Source organism: Antechinus flavipes, chromosome 2, assembly GCF_016432865.1.
Source record: "Antechinus flavipes isolate AdamAnt ecotype Samford, QLD, Australia chromosome 2, AdamAnt_v2, whole genome shotgun sequence".
Classification (NCBI taxonomy): domain Eukaryota; kingdom Metazoa; phylum Chordata; class Mammalia; order Dasyuromorphia; family Dasyuridae; genus Antechinus; species Antechinus flavipes.
In genome coordinates this window covers 610,470,772-610,492,677 of record NC_067399.1, presented here as the reverse complement: position 1 = coordinate 610,492,677, position 21,906 = coordinate 610,470,772, and the positions used below count along the sequence as shown (strand labels likewise).

The 21,906-nt window shown below is 35.5% G+C and overlaps 1 protein-coding gene across 2 annotated transcripts in view; it reads left to right on the top strand.

Moving 5' to 3' along the window:
* The window catches only part of MYOF (myoferlin), a 161,159-nt gene that overhangs the window by 8,116 nt on the left and 131,137 nt on the right, over positions 1-21,906 (top strand). The gene's annotated exons all lie outside the window — the stretch shown is intronic.

Here is a 21,906-nt window from a genome sequence, read left to right as displayed (position 1 = left end):
GGTATATTCTTGGATGCTTAGCTTACCACTTTCCTAGCACTTATCTCTAAAGGCTAATAGATGAATAGAGTATTAGCATTCTTTAAAATTTTATTTATTTTTGATTTGTTTATTTTAAGATGGGGATCTGCCACTGGCTGAGCTTCCCTAGCAAAAGGGTAATCCCTTTTGTGTATGTGCTACTACTTTTGGCTATAGTATTTCTCTGAGTTCTGATTCTGGATTTGAGAGCATTAGAAAGAACAACATGAAATTGCGCATATATTTTTTTTAAAAATCTGGTTAGATGCTTTAAATTTTCTGTCATGTGGACAATATAACAAACCAATCATTTCAAAAATTCCCACCATTATAGCTGACCTGGTGTGAGCAGTGGAGTAACCATTCTAATTTGAGGAGAGGAAGGATAGGTTTTCTATCAAAGATATTTTCCTCATTTCTTGTCAGTTTTTGAAGTTTCATCAATGGAAACTCCTCCCTTTGGTTCTTAAAGATTTCTCTCTCTCTCACTCTCTCTCTCTCTCTCTCTGTCTCTGTGTCTCTCTCTGTCTCTGTCTCTCTGTCTCTCTCTCTCTCTCTCTGTCTCTGTCAATGTGTCTCTCTCTGTCTCTATCTCTGTCTCTCTCTCTCTCTCTGTGTCTCTCTGTCTCTGTCTGTCTGTCTGTCTCTCTCTGTCTCTGTCTCTGTCTCTCTCTCTCTCTCTCTCTCTCTCTTTCTCTCTCTCTCTCTCTCTCTCTCTCTCTGTCTGTCTCTCTGTCTCTTTCTCTCCCTGTCTCTGTCTCTCTGTCTCTGTCTGTCTGTCTGTCTCTTTCTCTCTGTCTCTCTTTCTCTATGTGTGTGTGTGTGTATGTATGTATGTTTGTCTCCCCTCTTTTTTGATGATCTTATCAGCTCCCATGGATTCAATCATGAATTCAATGAAGACTCTAAGATCAACTGTATATTTAATGCCATCTCTCTCCTAAACCTCAGTCCCACATCACTAAATGCCTATTGGACATTTCTAATGGCATGTTCTATTGGTGTATCAAACTCAAAATGTCCAAAACAGAACTCATCATCCTTCCATAAATCTATCCTTTCCCCTAACTTTCCTATTTCTGTCCAGGCCACCAACATCTTTTCATTTACCCAGGCTTGCAACCTCAGTTATCTTCTCCAACTCCCACCACCATATCCCTTTGTTCTGATATTCTGAGGTCAAATCTTGTTGATTTTACCTTCACAACATTATTAACATCTGTTGCCATTTCTTTACTCACAAGAGTGATCCCTAGATCAGCCCTTTATCTCTTCTTGCTTGGATTACTGCAATAATCTTTCCCTTCAAAATGATATTCCTGTATACTGCAACATATTTAACATATATAGGACTGCTTGCTATCTAGGGGAGGGGGTAGAGGAAGGGAGGGGAAAAAATGGAACAGAAGTGAGTGCAAGGGATAATGTTGTAAAAAATTACCCTGGCATGAGTTCTGTCAATAAAAAGTTATTATAAAAGAAAAAAAATGATATTCCTGAAGTGTTTATCTGACCATATTGCTCCTATGTACTCAAAGTGCAAAAAGCTCCCTGTTTTCGTTAGGATAAAATACAGACTTGGCATTTAAACCCTGTACACAGTCTGACTCAAGCCTATCTTTCCAGGCTTATTATATGTTATACCCCTTCATGCATTCTCCTTAAACATTCACTTTCTTACAACATCCTCCCATCTTCTGCCTTTGAACAGGTTTCCCAGAATTCCTGGAATATAGTCTTTCCTTGCTTCTGCCTTTTAGCTTTTTTAGTCTTCTTAGAATTCATAAGTTCCTTCAGCTTAAGGCCTTTCCTGATTGGGATTCTCCCTACTCCTTCTCCCCCTACCAAGTTGCTGATACCTTACCTCTAAAATTACCTTATATTAACTTTGCATATGTTTTTGGATTTATTTTTATGTGTATATGTAATTTCTCCTCAATAGAACATAAATTCCTTGAGGGCAAAGACTGTTTCTTTTTAATTTTTAAAGTTTAGTTTTATTTCTCCAGTTACATGTAAAACAAAATTTTTTGGTTATACATGTACATTCATTTTTACATATTTCCATATGAATTATGTTGAAAGAGAAAAATCAGAACAAAAATGAAAAACCATAAGAAGAAAAAAAAACAAGAAATAAAAAAGTAAACATAACCTGTATTGATTTACATTTAGTTTCCATAATTCTCTCTCTGGCCGTAGATGGCTTTTTCCATTCAAAGTTTATTGAGATTGCCTTGGATCACTGAATTGCTGAGAAGAATCAAGTCTGTTATAGTTGATCATCACACAATCTTGCTGTTGCTGCGTACAATGTATTCCTGGTTCTGTTTGTTCCGCTCAGCATCAGTTCATATAAGTCTTCCCAGGATTTTTTAAAATCAGCCTGTTTATTATTTCTTATAAAACAATGATATTCCATTACATTAATCTACCATAACTTATTCAGTCATTCCCTAATTGATGGGCAACTACTCAATTTTCCAATTCTTTGTCACTACAAAAAGAGCTGTTATAAACATTTTTGTACATATGGACTATTTCACAAGGACTGTTTAAAAAAAAAAAAAAAAACTTTTTGTACCCAAGGCCTAGAATAGTGCTTCTTGTATCAAATGCTTTAAAAATACTTCTTGAGAAGAACATTTTTCACAATAACAGCAACATTGTACAATCATCAACTATGATACACTTAGCTCTTAATCAGCAATAAAATGATCCAATACAATTCCAAGGGACTCATGATGGAAAATGCTGAAAACATCCAGAAGAAGAACAATGGAGTTTGAATGCAGATCGAAGCATACTATTTGCATTTTCCCCCTTTAGTTCTGTTTCTTCTTTTACAACATGACTGTTGTGAAAATATGTTTAACATGATTCCACATGTATAATCTATATCAGATTATTTACCATCTTGGAGAAGGGTGAATGGAATGAAGGATAAAAGTTTGAAACTCAAAATCTTATTTAAAAATGAATGTTGAAAATTATCTTTACATGTAATTAGAAAAATAAAATGCTATTTACAAAAAATAAAAAAATTGTTTTGTGGCAAAATACTTGTTGAATGAACAGATGAATACACTATTAAAATACAAATAGGAGGGATAACATCATAGGATTTCTCAGTTAAGATCTTTTCAGTAATTAGTTGATGATGGAGAATATAATGTTGTCAAACTTAAACTCAAAGAGATTTGAGTTTAAGGACTAAGTTGTCCACTTATTGGCAATGTCACTTTGGGCAAATTCTTAAATTTCTCTGATTCCCTTATTCATAAAATAGAAATTATAATGTTTGTATCTTCTACCTCATTGGGCTCTTGTGCTGATCATTCAATCAAAAAGCATTTGGAGATGAAGATCTTTGTAAGATTAAAACATGAATTACATGTCAGCTATTACTATAATCAGTTCCTTGAAATGACAAGCAATGGATAACTTAACCTTAAGTATAAGAGGGGCAAATTAGAGACCAGGAGAGGAAGGACTCTGACAAAGCATCAGGAAGACAGAGTGCTACTGGCTCTGCAGGTATAAACCCACCAAAAGCAACAAAGTGATGGGACAAGATTATTATTTTATCAATTCAGTTCAATCTGTCAAAGATTTACTAAACATCTATGATGTGGGTGCCACTGGGGATAGAAAGAAAAAAATAAGAACGGTCTCTGCTCTTAAGAAGCCAAGTTTCTATTGAGAGGATACAGATTGCATACTGATAATTATGTTATTACCTGATTATATTATATTACCATTATTAGTTGATAAGTATTAATGGGATCAAGGGTAAAAATAAGGGAAGCTTAGAAGGAGGCTCAAGTGCCAAACTTGAAGAAAAGTGAGGATGCTGGAAGGCAGATATGAAAAGGGAATGATCAATGGATCCATGACTTTATTTTGGGTTGTCCAAATGATGTATATTTAATCAGTTATCTAAACATTAGTAATTTGTCTAAGGGGGTATATTTTTTATTTAATATATCTTTAAGAATCTATGGTTTCTGAGCAGTTAAGTGCTATAGTGGATAGAGCACTGGTTCTGGAATCAGGAGGATCTGAGTTCAAATCCAGCCTCAGACACATACACAAGTCACTTAGCCCCAATTGCCTCAATTAAAAAAATAATTAATAAAAAAGGATCTGTGGTTCCAATTATTCCTCTGAACTTAAGGCAATGTAGTAAGCTAAATACTTTCTGTTCCCTCTATCATCAAGGGCTGACCTGGTGGGAATTTTCTCTCTAGTTTTTCTAAGCAGTTAACATATGCAGAACCCTATGTACCATAAACAATGTTCATGCTGCATAAGCCACAAACTATGAAGATAGTATTAGAGGTTCAGACTTTATTGGCTTGCAGAGTGCTTAATAAAAGTACCCAGCACCTCAATAGGAACTATTGCTTGTTGTTTAGTTGTTTCAGAATCTATGTGACCATGTTAGGGTTTTCTTGGCAAAGAAACTGGAATTGTTTTCTATTTCCTTCTCCAACTCATTTTATAGATGAGGAAACTGAGGCAGACAGGATTAGGTAACTTGCCCAGGATCACACAGCTAGTAAGTATATTAAGTTGTATTTGAATTCAGGTTTCCAGGTCCTGTACTTTATCCACTGTGTCAACTAGCTGTCCAGAGTAATTCCTACATTTTCATTTAGGATTCCAGAGGGCCATGAGAATGGAACTGGTCCAAGATGAGTTTTCCAGGGTTGGCTCCCAGTCTGTGTCTCATATTGGGCATGATGAAACAGAGACTTGGAGCCAAGTTTGCTCACTGAATCATAGCCTGGATTCCAAGAGAACCAAAAACTGATTAGCTGAAAAGGAATCAGATGTGGGCCATATAAAATTATCAACTTATAGAACTCAAGCAATGGGAGGTTGTTGTACCTAGCTTTCAGTTCATCAATTCCTGAGGGTGGTTGTGCAAATGATTTTGCAGTCTAAATGCATACTTACCCACCCTTACATCTAATCCATCCTCCTCTTAATTGCTTAATATGATCTTCCTAAAGTGAAGGCCCCATTCAATAAACTCTCAAGGCACCTGTTACTTCCTATTACTTTCAAGCTAAGATATGCTGTCTTTTAAAGTTCTTCATAATCTAAACCCTTCCTACCTTTCCAGGTTTTTTTGCACCTTATTCCATTGCACACACTCTGCCATATAGGACCACTGACCTCCTTGCTCTTTTTGACACTAGACTGGGCAACTTTCACTTAGAAAGCTCTCCCATCTCATCTTTGCCTGTTAGCATCTCTGGCGTTCTTCAAGCCTCAGATAAAGACACATCCTCTACAATTCAGCTTCTTAAACTGTGATTCATGACCCCATATGGGGTGTCCTAAATGAGTGTGGGGTCATGAAATTATGATTTATTATCAATAAATGTTTGATTTGGATGCCTATTTTATATACCTGTATACCTGGTGTCATGTAAATATTTCTTGTTTGAAAATGTGTGGCAAGTAGAAAAAATTTAAGAGGCCTTGCTCTACATGAAGCTTTTCTCAGGCCTCTTTAATCTTAGTGCCTTCCTTCTGAAACAACCCCAATTTATCTAATATGTATCTCATTTTTACATATTTGTTTGCATGTTTTCTCCCCCACTAGTCTGTGAGCTCCTTGAGACCCAGAAATGATTTTGTTTTTTCTTTATAGCTCCAGCCTGATTAGCTGATTCTTGGTACTTGGTAGGCGCTTAATTGACTTGGCTTAATTTTAGTAAAAAACAACAACAACAACAACCACCACCACCTTGGAGGCAGTGTTCCAACATGTGCTTCTATAGGAACTAATTTCATTATATTATATTTTGTGGGGTCATGGTCCTAAATTCTGATAGGTAGATCTATAAATCAGCATACTCTTAACAGCATAGTGAGAGCAAAAGCTAAGAAATAAACTCAATGATAACCACACAGAATAGGCATTTTATTAATATTTCTGCCCCCAAAGCATGGCACAGACCTACAGGAAAAGTATGAAACAGCCCAACAAGTGGCTGTCAGCGCTGACACTGGTAGTAACACTTGAATCAGTGAGGAGGCAGTGATTGGGAATAAAACAGAATAGGCAGTGTCTTGAGGTCTGTCCTGAATATTCCTAGATACATAGTATGTTGGAATACAAAGTATACTAGATTTGGAATCTTAGGATCTGAGTTGGAATCAGGACTCTTTTCCTTACTACCAGAATGATCTTGGGAAGCTCAGTTTCCTAATTTGTAAAATGAGACAAATCTAAAGGATTCCTAGAGGACCTTTTAATTTGAAATCCTATGATCTTATAACTCAAGGAGACCTGGGCAGCCAGGTTTGTTTCTCCATCTAGTATCCCCATGATTCTGATGTAACTGGTTCCATTAGGTAATATGCTACTGCAAGTAGGGGTTAGGAGGGAGAAAAAGGGCATAAAAGAGAGAAGAGGAGAAGAAAATGACCTCAGTTTTTGTTACTTGTAGATTCTGGGTGTCAGCAAGCTGTCCAATTGAAGATATCTGAAGGCAATTGAAGCAGAATAAGAGAGTTAGTAATTTGCCAAATTCTGCCCCAAAAGTTTAATCCATTTGATGGTGGTAGTAGTGTGTATGTGTATGTATGTGTGTTCTCGTCTCAGAGTAAGGGAGCAAAGATTAGGAGTTCATACTTCTTTTTAATTAACTAGGGTTTGGTGAGATCAGCCTGCTGTTTTACTGATTTTTTTTGACTTGTTACAAGATGATGTGTATAGGCCACATTTATTTCTCTACTGTGGCATCAAAAAGCTGTGACCAAAGAAATGTCAGTCTATAAAACTGGTCTGTTTCTTCCTTTTTATTAGAATGATTAAATTGCCCAGTAGTGTTCATTGTTGTGTGTGGATCCAATCTGTAAAAGAAAGAACATTAAGCAGGACTGAAAAAATTCTTTCAGTATCTTTCAAGATGCAGGTTTGCCACAGGATAATGAAATTCCTTTGTGCTATGTATGACTTTGGCCTGGAACTTGAGATTATCAATGAACCAGTTTTTTATTAGAGAAATGGAGCCATTTTATTAGTGTCTATGAAAATCATACGATAAAATCTTAATGAGGGCAAAGAACTGGAAGTTGAAGGGATGATCATTTATTGGAGATTAGCTGAATAAATTGTAATATGTGATTATGATGGAATACTGCTGTTATAAGAAATAATAAACAAGTTGGCTTTTTTTTTTTAAAAAAAAGGATAAATGCATGAAATAATGCAGAATGAAATGAGCTGAGTCAAGAGGATGTTGTATAAAGTAAATGCAATATTCATCAAAGAGTAACTGTGAATGACTAAGCTATTCTGAGTAATATTAACATTCAAATAAACTATTAAGGACTTATGAAGGAAAATGCCATCCACCTTTAGAGAAAGAATTGATCTATGGAAGTATATATTATATGTCCTATATCAAATATTGGTCTTCTCTAATGTAGGGTTGAAAGGGAGAGAGATAATTTGGAACTCAAAACATAACCAAAATATCTTTAAAAATCAAATAAAATTTGTCATTTGGTTAGCAACTTAGCCATCCTGTACTATTGGTTGAAAGGCTATAACATGTTATTTCATTCTTAGACAATGTGTCCTTGAAAAACTGAGTCCTAATTTAAAAAATTTAGTGTATGACTATCTCATTGAAATAGGTCTGAAAAAGTTTTAGGATGTCTGTTCTCAGGGCAGGTCTTATAGAAAGCAAGATTTCTACTTTTTATTGTTCTTCAGTTTTCTGATTATTTTTTTTTTATTTTTACAATCTGATTTCCTCAAAGCTAAGAATTCCTGATATGCTATGGGGACCTCTTCTACCAAAGTAGATTACATTCCATTTATAATTAAGAAACTATATACTAGGAAATTTTGCCTGAGCACCTAGAGGAACATGGACTTGTCCATAGTCACTCAGAGGAGCCTATAGCTAGTAAGTCTTTAAGATGAGATGTCAATTTGGGTCTTCCTGACTCTAAGCCTAGCATTCTATCTACTGGAATACCACGCTGACTGTTGTCATATGGTACAATTTTTAAATTAAGAAATTCTCTCCACAGTCATCATATCTTCTCCCTCCTCCTTTCTCTTCATCTGCTTGCATCCTCCACACTCCTGTCCCCTTCTGTCTGCCATTGGCTACTGCCACACAAGGTTAATATGACCCACTGATCTGGTCAAATCAAAAAATGGAAAAAACAAATCAAGTTGATTAGAATTTCATAAGAACATATACGGGGATATTTTCTTTCAAATTCAATTCAACAAACATAATTTAATTTACAATACAGTTTATTATATATCTATAGATATATAACAAATGACAACAATATAACTGTAAACCCACGTGAAGTGCAATGAGGAATTTGAGGAAGGAGAGATTGTGGCATAGTAGAAAGAGCCATAAGTACCAATCTAGTCTTGCTATTTGTATAATCTCAGTCATTTACTCTTTCTAGACCTCAGGGGTTTTTTTTTGTTTGTTTGTTTGTTTGTTTTTTTTTGTTTTGTTTTGTTTTGTTTTGTTTTGTTTTGTTTTTTTTTTTGGTTTGTTTGTTTTCAATAAAATACAGGGGTAGGGAAGAGTACAGCGTTGAATCTGATGATCTTGAAGGTTTCTTCCAGCTATAAATACTTTGAGCCTATTATATTTCAGCTGAGGAAGGGAAGAGAGATGAACAAGGGCCCTTAAGAAAGGGAGGAACTTCAACAGATGGTAATGGGGGAAGGGAGCCCATTGAAAGCAAGAAAGACAAAGTAGTCTGATCTGGTTAGAGTGTATAGTTATTATTAGTCATGTTTGACTCTTTGTGATCCTATTTGAGGCTTTCTTGGCAAAAATACTAGACTAGTTTGTCATTTCTTTCTTCAGTTCATTTTACAGATGAGAAAACTGAAGCAAACAGGATTAAATGACTTGCCCAGGGTCACATAACTACTAAGTATCTAAGCAAGATTTGAACTCAGGAAGCAACAACCTAACTATAAGTTCTATTCATTACCTAACTGCTCACAAAATGCATAATACATAAAAAGTAATAAGGATGGAGGGGACTATTGGAGTTAAACCATAATTGGTCTTGAATTCCAAGATCAGAAGTTCAGGTTATTTTTTTTTAGTGAAGTAATATAGAGCCACTAAAGATTTTTAATTTTTTTTTATTTTTATTAGTGAAATGATTTGGTCAGATTGGTGCTATTAGGGGAAATGATTATGTGAAGCAGCTGTATGGAGAACAGATTGGAAAGAGGAAAGACTGAAGGCAGGCAGATCAGTAATGAAGTTATTATAATATTCTAGATGGTCAAAGATGACTGCAGTAGGAGTGCAGAGGAGGAGCCAAATGTTAAGCGATGTTTAGGAGATAGAAGCATAGGATTTGGCAGCGGATTGCATGTGGGTGGTGGGATGAAGAGTCAAAAATAACTCCCAAGATTATGAACTTGGTTGTGTGGGAGGATAGTGGGGGCATAACCTACAGAAAGTTGTTGGAAAGAGAATTAGGGCTACAAGAGAAAGAGTATGAGTACAGCTTTGGACTTGTGGAGCATCAGATACTAATGGGATATCCACCTAGAGATCTATGATAAGATGTAGATCTTATTTGGGGGATAAGTTAAGGGTAAATGTGTAGATTTGGAAGTCATCTGCATAGAGTAATAATTGAAGCCATCAGAATAGAAATAAGAATAGAAGTAGAATATTTCTATTAGAATAGAAATAAGAAAAAGGGAGCCAAAGACAGAACCTTGTGATATACACACTTCTAATGGGAGGGAAGAGGCAACAAAAGAAGTTAGGGAGTATTTAGAGAGGAGAACAAGAATTCACTGTCATGGAATTTGAGGGAGAAGTGGGTTAGAATTAGTGTCTGTTCAGGAGCACACCAACTCTCTAACCGATTGAACTGATGGTTAAATTTTCAGCATGTATATTACCAAAAATAACTAACTACAGATCAGGAATTGATTCATTGTTTTGTTGATTGTCTAGACCTTAAAAAATATTAATAATGCAAATGGAAGCCTGGTTGTTAAACATTTAATAACACATCTTGAATTGCTCCACAAACATTGTTTGAGCTCAGCTGGAGCTTGGGAGGAGACTCAGAGAATAAAATCTTTGCCAGGCTGGAAAACTGGTGATTGACATAATAACAATAACAACAACAACAATAATAAAGATTTGTTGTTCAGTCATTCAGTTGTATCCTATTCTTCATATCCCCTTTGGTCCTCTACTATCTCTGGAAATCTCTCCAAGCTTTTATTCATTGTTTCCAGGATACTATCTATTTATCTCATCCTCTGCTGTCCTCTTCTCATTTTGCCTTCAGTCTTTCCTAGCATTAAGGTCTTTTCCAATATGCCCTGTCTTATTATGGGGCCAAAGTATATTCAGCTTCAGTATTTGTCCTTCCAATGAATAGTCAAAGTTAATTTCTTTCAGTATTGACTGATTTGATCTTTTTGCTGTCCTAGAGACCCTCAAAATTTTTCTCCAGCACCACAATTTCAAAATTTCAATTCTTTGGAGTTTAACCTTTACAATACCACTCACACCAGAACATCATTATATACTTCAACAACAATACTATATGATGATCAATTCTGATGGACGTGGCCCTCTTCAACAATGAAAATAAACCAAATCAGTTCCAATAGAGCAGTAATGAATTGAACCAGCTACACCCAGGGAAAGAATGCTGGGAGATGAATATGAACCACTACATAGAATTTCCAATCCCTCTATTTTTGTCTGCCTGCATTTTTGATTTCCTTCACAGGCTCTATTTCAAAATCCAACTCTTTTTATACAGCAAATTAATTGTTTGGACATGTATACCTATATTGTATTTAACTTATACTTTAACATATTTAACATGTATTGGTCAACCTGCCATCTAGGGGAAGGAGTGGGGGGAAGGAGGGGAAAAGTTGGAACAAAAGGATTTGCAACTGTCAATGCTGAAAAATTACCTATGCATATATCTTATAAATAAAAAACTATTAAAAAAAATACCACTTACAGTCATATATTACTAGTGGAAAAATCATAACTTTGACTATATGGACTTTTGTCAGCAAAGTGATATCACTGCTTTCTGTTACACTCTCCAGATTTGCCAAAGCTTTCCTTCCAAAATGCAAGAGATTTTTTAATTTCATGGCTGCAGCTGCATTTTCCAGGGTTCATTGAATCTAAGAATATAAAATCTGACACTGCTCCCCCCAGTTTTCCAGAAAGTGATAGGACCAGATGCCATGATCTTAGTGGGTTTTTTTTTGTTTGTTTGTTTTTTTGAAATGTTAAGCTTCAAACCAAATTTTACATTCTCCTTTATTAAGAGGCTTCTTAATTTGGGTTCATAATAATAGTGATAATGATAATAAAACTACCCTTTATATAGTACCTTAAGGTTTAAAAAATACTTTTCATGGATTCTTTCACTTGAACATCATAAAAATCCCTGGTAAGAAATTCAGTATGAGGAGCCAGCAAAAAACAGAGAAAAGACATAAAAATAAGGTCAAAGTTGTAGAAGGTTAGAACTCTGAAAAGGTGTGCTTGAATCTAGAACAGAAGAGTACTTAAGGCTAAGTACCTACTCAATGTGAGCTAATGGTTCTATAAACATATACTTAGATGATATGGTGATATCATCTTTCTTTTGCCTCAGTTTCTGGAACAGACCGGCCCCAGGATTGACGCCTGCTAAATGTGGTTTGGTGAGGTAATTGTGGGGAAGGATTGGAGGGCCAAGGGAGAGAGTCAGAGTCTTTCTGCCACAGCATGCTCAGCCCGGAAGACTTCAGACTTCAGACTCCAGAGTCTAAAATCCATGGCAATTTGCCTGCCTCCTTCACTTCTCCTCCTAAAGATCAAGGACTTTGACTGATCCTGACTCTGACTGATCCTGAGGCCCTCCAGAGATCTAGCCTAGACATTACAAAAATCATTAATGTCATTGGAGAGATCTTTTTCAATAGAAGAATAGAAATGGAAGGCAGATTGGATTTAATTGAGAATGGAGTGAGAGGCAGCAAGTGTAGAATACTTTTTCTAAAAGCAATTTATCGTCTTAGAAACTTGACAACTAGAATGGTTATATGATTCATGAATGGTTATATGATTTCCCTAAGATCAAATAGTTAGGATTAACAGTAATATTTGGGGGCAGCTAGATGGCGTGGTGGATAAGCACTGGCCCTGAAGTCAAGAGGACTGAGTTCAAATCTGGCCTCAGACACTTAACACTTCTTAGCTATGTGACCCTGGGCAAGTCACTTCACCCCAATTGCCTCAGCAAAAATAATAATAATAATAATATTTGAATGCAGGTAGATCTATATTCCACCAATCCATGCTGTCTCTCATTTTATATACACAATACATATGAATATATGTATATATAGAATATATACACATAAAATATAGACATATATACATTCACATATTATATATATATATATATTTACTACAGGGTAGAATATGATCAGGGCAAACTTATAAACATATTTCTTCATCTTATATTTTTTTCTATTCATTCCTATTCTCCCAAGGCCATCAACCCTGGTCTGACCTAAATTTTCTCCTTTAACTATCTAACTTATATTTTATTCATTTAATTATATAGTCTTCCATCTCTGAATTTCTTGCCTTCTCATACTTATATTATTCAAATATTGTCAATTCTTAACCCCTAGAGTCAGTTTTTTTTTTTTTACTTATACTCATGAGTTGATGAATATTTCTAGTAAAAATTGCATAAAAGTGAATTGGCTGGAACTACTACAAATCATTGCTGGACTACAGGGCAACCTATTATGATTCTGTTTGACTGTTATGCTCCTAATAGCCTTTTCAAACTTTTCTCAAGTACCCTAAGTCTTTCTCAAGAGAATCTTTCCTAATTTTTTTCTGAGAAAATTAAGATCCTTTAATGCACACTCTCTATTCTATACCTCAAAATCTGTCTACATTTTTACTTGTCCTCTGATATGCCATCTCTGATGAAGCCATAGCATTTCTCATTGCCAAAGCCTGGGTATCCCATATGGCTCTGTCCTGGACTGTTATAGTCTCTTTAACACTCTTTTCCTTGGGGATTTAATCTCTTCCTTATGGCTCAATTCTTCTCTCTACACACATGACTGCTAAAACCATATATTCAACCTAGATCTTTCCTGAATTCTAGTCACACTGTTGGACAGCACCACCTGGTTATGTCAAATTCAGTATGTCCAAGACAGACTAATTGTTTTATTTCTTGCAGTATTCTCCTCTAAGTTCCCTTGTTTATATCTATAGGATCATAGATTTAAATCTACAAGGAAGAGAATTCATATCAATCCCTCCAGTTTATAAATGAGGAAACAGTCTCTTGTTTGGAGCCAAATTCATTCTTTGTGAAAGAACACTGGGAGATGAATATAAACTGCTTGCATTTTTGTTTTTCTTCCCGGATTATTTATACCTTCTGAATCCAATTCTCCCTGTGCAACAAGAAAACTGTTCGGTTCTGCACATGTATATTGTATCCAGCATATACTGTAACCTATTCAACATGCAAAGGATTGCTTGCCATCTGGGGGAGGGGGTGGAGGGAGGGAGGGGAAAAATCGGAACAGAAGTGAATGCAAGGGATCATGTTGTAAAAATTTACCCTGGCATGAGTTCTATCAATAAAAAAAAAAAAATTCATTCTTTGTAATCTCACAGTATCTATTTTTGTTTGTTTTATAGCAATCATTCTTTCCTACACTGTTGTAGTCAATGTATCCATCATTTTTATTGTTCTACTTATTTCATTCTTCATTATTTTACATAAGTTTTTCCGGGTTTCTCTGCATTTCCCATAATCTTTGTTTCTTACAGCACTATAGTGCTCCATTATATTAATGTATCACAAGATGTTTATCCCTTAATCAATCAATGGTCTTCTACTTTGTTTCTAATTCTTTGCTACCATAAAAAGTGCTACTGTAAATATTTTAGTATGCTATATGTTGAACTTTTGTCAATGACTTTCTTGGGTATTTGCATAGCAGTGAAATCTCTGGGTTGAAGGGTAAATGCATTTTAGCTACTTTATTTGTATAATTTCAAAGTGCTTCCTGGAATGATTGTATAAATTTATAACTCTACCAACAGTGCTTAACCAAAATTTCATTGCATTCATTTATTCATGTTTATAATAGTCTTTACCATCTATAAAATCTTTCTTTAAGTAGATCGCTCTTCTTTTCACTAGTCTCCAGAGTACATTAAAAAATAGCAATTTACAGTATTTCCTAAAAGATGCTGGATTTGGAACAGACAGCTCTAGTTTCTTACCTTTGCTTATATCCCACTTTGTGGGTAAGATGCTTAATTTCTTACAGATAAAACAATCATAATCATAATCATAATCTTACTTCTACTACCTGCCTCATAGAATTATTGTAAGAAAAATCCTTTGTGAATGACAGAGCACTGCAAAAACTCCTCTGCTGATGAATGGTATTTTTCTTCAGTGACTCAATGTGGTATGAGATCAACTCTGACTCCTCAATGACTGGCAGTGGAGGTTGAAACTTGGTGACCAAGTGGCAAGTCTGTAGGACCAGCCTAATTAAGTCCAGAGAGACCCATTACCAGGGGGCAGCTGGGTTTCAGCTGCAGAAATATTTGAAGAAGGGCAACTAGGTGGCACATGGATAGGATGCCAGACCTGGAATTAGGAAGATTTTCCTTCACATGTTCAAATCCAGCCTCAGACACTATGTGTCTAGCTATGTGATGCTGGGCAAGTCACCTAACCCTCTTTGTCTCAGTTCTTCATTTGTAAAATGAAATAGAGAAATAAATGGCAAACCAACCCAGTCAGTGTCTTTGCCAGAAAGGAAATGGCAAACCTCTTCAGTATCTTTGCCAAGAAAACTCCAAATGATGTTGAGAAGAGTCAGACGTGACTAAAATGATTGAACGGAAGAATATTTGAAGACCATATATCAATCTATGAAAGGGTGGTGATTTGTATCTATAGAGGGACTATGACAGAAGGGATCATGGATTCCTGAGTCTAAGTATTATAATGAATTTCATTTCACTAGATCCATTTCTTACAATTAAGGAAACAGGCATGGAACATTTAAGTCATATATTCCAAATTACCCAGATTGTTTTTTTTTTTTAAATAATAGCTTTTTATTTTCAAAATATATGCAAAGATAGTTTTCAGCATTCACTCTTGCAAAATCCTGTGTTCCAATTTTTGTCCTCTCATTCTTCCCACCCCACTCCCCCACTTTCCTTAGATAGCAAGTAATTAATATAGGTTAAATATGTGCAATTCTTCTAAACATATTTCCACAATTATTATGCTGCACAAGAAAAATCAGATTAAAAAGGGAAAAAATGAGGGAAAAAAGCAAGCAAACAACAATAAAAAGGGTGAAAATACTATGTTGTGATGTACACTCAAGTTCCCACAGTCCTCTTTCTGAATGCAGATGGCTATCTCCATCACAGGTTTATTGTAATTGGCCTGAATCACATCACTGTTGAAAAGTGTCACATCCATCAGAATTGAATATTTGCATAGTCTTGTTGTTGCTGTGTACAACATTCTCTTGGTTCTCCTTACTTCACTTAGCATCTGTTCATGTAAGTCTCTCTAGCCCTCTCTGAAACCATCCTGGAGATCATTTCTCATAGAACAATAATATTCCTTAACATTCATATACCATAACTTAATTCAACCATTCCCCAACTGATGGGCATCCACTATTTCCAATTTCTTGCCACTGCAAACATTTTTACAAATGTGGGTCCTTTATTATGATCTTTCCTTTTTAATGATCTTTTGGGGATGTGGACTCAGTAGAGACACTGTTAGATCAAAGGGTATGTGTAATATTCTTCTCTAAAATATAATGTTCTCTGGGAGCAGGTTTCCTTGGGGTCTCTGGAGGCAGCCTTCATTTCAGTTCAATATAATCACCCCAAATGCAGCCAGGAGTTAAATTCCAAATCCTTTATTGTCTCTTTCCAAGTTTGTCTCCTTCCTTGGACCTGGTTAGCTTTTTTAGAGGCCTATCTCTCTCCTTAGTTCCAAGAGCTCCTGCTGCTAGTCCTTTGCCTCTGCTAGCTTCAGCCTTCAGCCAGCACAAAGGTGGAAGATGGAATGAATTTGTCTCAGCCTCAGAAAGCTTCTAGTGAGCTTGTCCTCCTGTCCCTGAGAGCTCTTCCTTATATACTCCACACTGCATATATCCCAATCATAGTATCACTAGGAAACCATTATTTGTTGTAGGATTAAATCAATGCTAAACTATATTTAACCACTGTCTCCTCAATTCCACTCATTTAGCACCTTGTAAGAATCCTAACAGATATGTACTGTTTGATAGCCCTTTGGGCATAGTTCCAAATTGCTCTCCAGAATGGTTGTATCCATTCACAGTTCCACCAATAATGTATTAATGTCCCAGTTTTCCCACATCCCCTCCAACATTTATCATTATCTTTTCCTGTCATTTTATCCAGTCTGAGAAGTATGTAGTGGTACCTCAGAGTTATCTTAATTTGCATTTCTCTGATCAATAATGATTTATAGCATTTTTCATATTTCTAGAAATAGTTTTAATTTCTTCATCTGAAAATTGTCTCTTCATATCCTTTCACCAGTTATCAATTGGAGAATGGCTTGTATTGTTATAAATTTGAGATAATTCTCTATGTAATTTAGAAATGAAGCCTTTATTAGAACTTTAGAATATAAATTTTTCCCCCCAGTTTTCTGCTTCCCTTCTAATCTTGTCTGCATTGGTTTTATTTGTACAAAAACTTTTTAACAATATAAATCAAAATTGTCCATTTTGCATTTCATAACATACTCTAGTTCTTCTTTGGCCATAAATTCCTTCATTCTTCACAGATCTGAGAAGTAGACTATTCTTTGTTTTTCTAATTTGCTTATAGTATCTACTCCTTATGTCTAAGTCACGAATCCATTTTGACTTCATCTTCGTATAGGGAGTTAAGTGTTGGTCATTGTCTAGTTTCTGCCATTATTTTCCAATTTTCCCAGAAATTTTTGTCAAATAGTGAGTTTTTATCCCAGAAACTGGGGTTTGGGGGCTTATCACTAAATTACTACATTCATTGGTTATAGAACCACCCAGCTTGTTAGGCATGAGTCTGAAGCTATAAGTTAGGTTTCCTAATTTGTAGCATTGTGCTTTTGAGAAAGATGCTGCTTGTCCTGATCTTAAGTATGTTCTATACTTGAGAAATCAGAAATTAAGTAAGTCTGTGGAGCTTGGACATCATCAATACACATTGGGATCATCTTAGTTCTGAAGCAGTAGATTAAGGAAAGGGATATTTTCTGATAAAGAGAGTTTCCATGAAGTACTATTTTTTTGTTTTTTAGCATAGGACATTTTCTAAGGTCAGCAAGACTTAAAGTGATAGGGAATTGATGTGGTAAAATCACCCTCCTGCTCTCCTTGGTGTTCCAGTTTATCAGTGCTATCAATTACAGTTTAAAAAAAAAAAAAGGACCAAACAGTCCCATGTTGTATTTCATTAGCCGCTCAGCCAAAGTTCCCTTCCTGAACTCGTTTGACAACATCATCCTTTAGTGATCAAAAAACAACTGTTTATGCCAGTTTGTTCTGAATTTCTCAAAGTGCTTCTGGAGCTTAGAAAGGATTGTTTCTTTTCCTCTTGGAACCAAAGGGCAACCTGTTTTCCTGGGATCCAGATGATAGAAGGGCTTCCTTCAATTCCTTTTCTGCTGTTTCTCCAACAACCAGTTCTGGGCTGGGAAGTGTGGAAAGATATTCCCTTGGGCAGTTGCCAATCAAAGATGGAAGGACTCATGCCAAATGAACCCAAGCTGTTCTGTTGAAGAGATGGCAGTGGGTCAACTGAAACATATGACATATAGACACCTAAATGTTAGGTTAGCTCACCCCTTGCAGTTTCCTAGCCCAGGGAACTGCAGCCAAGGGTAGATATTTTGTATGATATTTTTGCAGAGAAAGAGAACCTCTATCTCATTTCATTTTAATTTTTCAACAACAAAATTAATTTGGGAGAAATTTTCTTCCTGACTAGAAAATGTCAAGTCTGTAGTAACTTTATTGAATTGGACAAAAATAAAAGATTTGGATTGTCCATTCTGCCTTTCAGATTCCTAATAACAACTTACATTTTTATAGCATTCATAGGTTTACCCATCTCTTTTCCTCAGAAGAGTGCTGTAAAACGAGTAGCATTAATCCCTGTTTAAGAGAGAATGAAATGTAAATGATTCTTTCAGCTAGTAAATACCAGAACCAGAATTTGGATATAGGTTTTCCAATTTCAAGTCCAAAGTTCTTTCTGTCATAGTAATATGGATGTGTACATAGTGAGGACTCAAAATTGTGGTTCCCCCTTCTCACAAGCCTGTTTCAACAAGGCTCAACAAATAAAACAGATCAAATTTTTGATCTAACATATTTGCTTGTACTCTTGTGAGCACTTAGATTGCTAAGCATCCATGAATTTCTTTAACTTCCTCATAAATAGTTAAACAGATTGTCTGCTATCTAAACTACAGAGATAATGAATAGTCTAGTCATGCAGCTATGCTTGGCAAATTGGCGTGATCATATTTTTAAGATCTGGGAAAGATCCTGGCTGGTTGGTTCTGGGTAAGATAATCAGAAAATAGGGAATGCCCTAGAAAACAACTTATTTCAGTCCTGAATGTGCTGAAGTTTGAACTATTTATTATTTTCTGTGTAGAAACTGCTTCATTCTTTTCCATAGAAAGAAACCATCTTAATAAAGTTGGAGTGAGGAAGAAGAGAGAGCTTCCTGTAATTTAATCTAATGTTTTTAGTCTGTAACTTCTGACCTTTTAAAGAAAACACAAGAGGAATTGAATAGCTAAATAATAAAAATATGTGACCCCATAACCGCTGATAAGAAAATAATTCTCAAACTTTTTTTTGGCTTGACTTATTCATATGTGAGTCTAGACTTTCAATGAAAATATTATATATACATACATATATATATATATATATATATATATATATATATATATATATATATCATTCAAATTAAAAATCAAAATAATCAAGACTAACCTTCTAAGGGTGGGATTGAAGTGCCTTTCTCCTGACCAGGAAGCCTGTTCTAGCCCCTAAGAATCATCTGGGAGCCAGCCAGAAAAGTACCAGGAGAAGCAACAGGAAATCATTTCTCCAGCTTCCAACAGGGTAGAAGGCAAATAGCCCCTCCTATTCAAACAGTCATCTCTAACTTTGTCTGACTCATGCTTCTCCCTTTTGCCCCATAATAGTTTGATTATGAAGTTCACTAAATTGGAGTGATCTTTATTTATTAGATTTAGTTAAATTATGAACTACTCCCATCAAATTATAAACACCTCCATGCAAGTGTTTATTCTTTAAGAATACTTAATTGATGCTTGTTGAATAATTAATTTATTGTATGATTTCAACTGGGTTGATTATTCCCCAAAGATTTACCTCAGGCTAGGTTAGTTCATTGGCATTTCCATTCTTCCAGGAAAGCCAGGAAAAGGACAAAGCAAGAAATACAATTCTTCTGGGGACTCAGATACAATTATGGTCCTTGTCCTATCATAATTCTAATAATCAACTCTGGAGTCATTTTATGGAGAATTAAAGGAGGATTAGAATTTCATCTTCATCTTAGGCCTGAAGCAACTTGATTTGCTATCAAACAAATTAACTTGGTGTGGTTAACATGCTGTGAACATGTACCTCCCCTCCCAGTTTTAGTAAGTAGGTATTGAACTTGTTCCTCTTTGCTCAATATGCTGCCTCTTTGTACCTCTATTCTATTACTTTGGTCCTTGCCTTGTTACTTCCCTCTTCCCAATCCAAGATCTGAATCCTTGACTTAGGTCTTGTGGTTTTGAATCTCACTTCTGACGTTTGTTACCAGTGTTATTTTGGAAAAGTCACTCGGTTCTTTCATTTGTAAAAATGAGGTGGGAAAAAAAAGCACGTTAAGTTTGGAAGAGAGTAGACAGCTTTTAGAAATGCCATTGTATGTGGTATACCCTCCAGGTAAATGTGTCCAGTTCTTTACTGGAATCAGAATGCTTCCAGATAATGGATGTCATTTAACCCAGTCAGACAAATGTTAAAACAAACATTCTTTTCCTTTGACATAGTTTTATTCGCTTATCTCAAGAGTTACCTTTTTTTTTTTGTAATCAGATATGCAGGTTTAGAGGTTTGGTTTTTGAGTTTTGAGGTTTGGTAAGGGAGGGGAATAGTCAATATGAACATGCCAGGCTAAGTTCTAGGGAAATCCCTACCTTAAAAAAAGAACAGGCCAGTGACTGGGAAAAATAAACTTGGAAAATAAACACTATACATTTATCCATAAATTAATGATTTGGGAATCATTAATTTTAGAAAGGGAGGCTAGTTTAGAATGTTCTGTCTCAAAGCAAGTGGAAAAGTTAATACTTAGCAAAGTAAATAAGGGTAATGAGTCATAAGTTTGCTATGTTAAGTCCTTGGAAGAATGTAAATGGATAGACAGAGTGATATGAGTAAGCTTAAAGTTTATCTTTGTATTAGAAAAATATATGGAAATGGAACATTTAGGCAACACTAGAGCAAAGAAAACTCAAGTCTCGAATAGTTTAATAATCTCTAAAATATGAAAATGGCAGTTTCATCACAGAGTTAAAGAATGAAGAAAAAACTGCATGTAGGAATTTTACAGTTTCAAGAAAAGGCGGAATGAGCATTTGTTGCAAATGGTATAAAAAAGATTCCTATTTGGGTTCAGATGGAAGGTCTTTTCCAACTCAGGGATTCCACAATTCCATTAAGATGTGTATAAGGGACCTACAATATCTAAATGAGGCACTTTGTAGCCCCCAGCTTCTGATCACTTTGCAGTATATGGCTACATTTGAATTGAAGTGAAGTGGGAATATTTCCTATTGGAAGTTCAAAAAATTGGATTCTCACTCAAGTTCTTTACATACTAGCTGTATGAGATTACACAAGGTGAAATCTCTCTCAGAACTTCTGTTTCTCCAGCTATAAAAAGAGAGAACTGAATTAGATGATTTTTCCAGGTTCACTGAACTATGATTCTGTACAAAATTATTTAATATGTACTACTAGATAGAATAGAGAAAAAAATTTAAGCAAGGTTGTTTTCACTTGAAGATTCGTGAATATTCCACCATTTTATAGTCACCTATCATTGGAAAGAGGAAACTTGTTTCTTTGATGAAATTGTTGTTGTCCCTCATTTTTTTTTCCTGAGGCAATTGGGGTTAAGTGACTTGACCAGGGTCACACACAGCTAAGTGTTCAGTGTCTGAGGACAGATTTGAACTCAGCTCCTCCTGACTTCAGGCTGGTGCTCTATCCACTGTGCCATCTAGCTGCCCTTGTTCCTCATTTTTGAAAAGGACCAATCACATCATAGGGTGATGACTTCCATGTGAGTTGGATGAAGTAGATTGTGATAGAATGGAATCCAAAAGGATACCTCCCTCTAGTTTAAGTCCATGTGTGTCAATGCAGACATATACTGGAAATGTGGAACATCTGTGTGTTTGTATGTGTTTCTCTATCAATCAGTCACTGAACATTTATGAAGTGCCTGCTTTGTTTGAGGCACTGTGTTAAGCACTGGGGATATAATGAAAAGCATACAATAGTTCTTATTCCTGGGAAATCCTGCCTCCTTTAACAGCATATAGACAACAGGGATGACATGTTTAAGCTCAATTAATCAATCAATAAGCTTCCTCAATAATGACCGATTAATGCATTTCATTAATTGATGATTGATTGATAAACTTATTTATTTT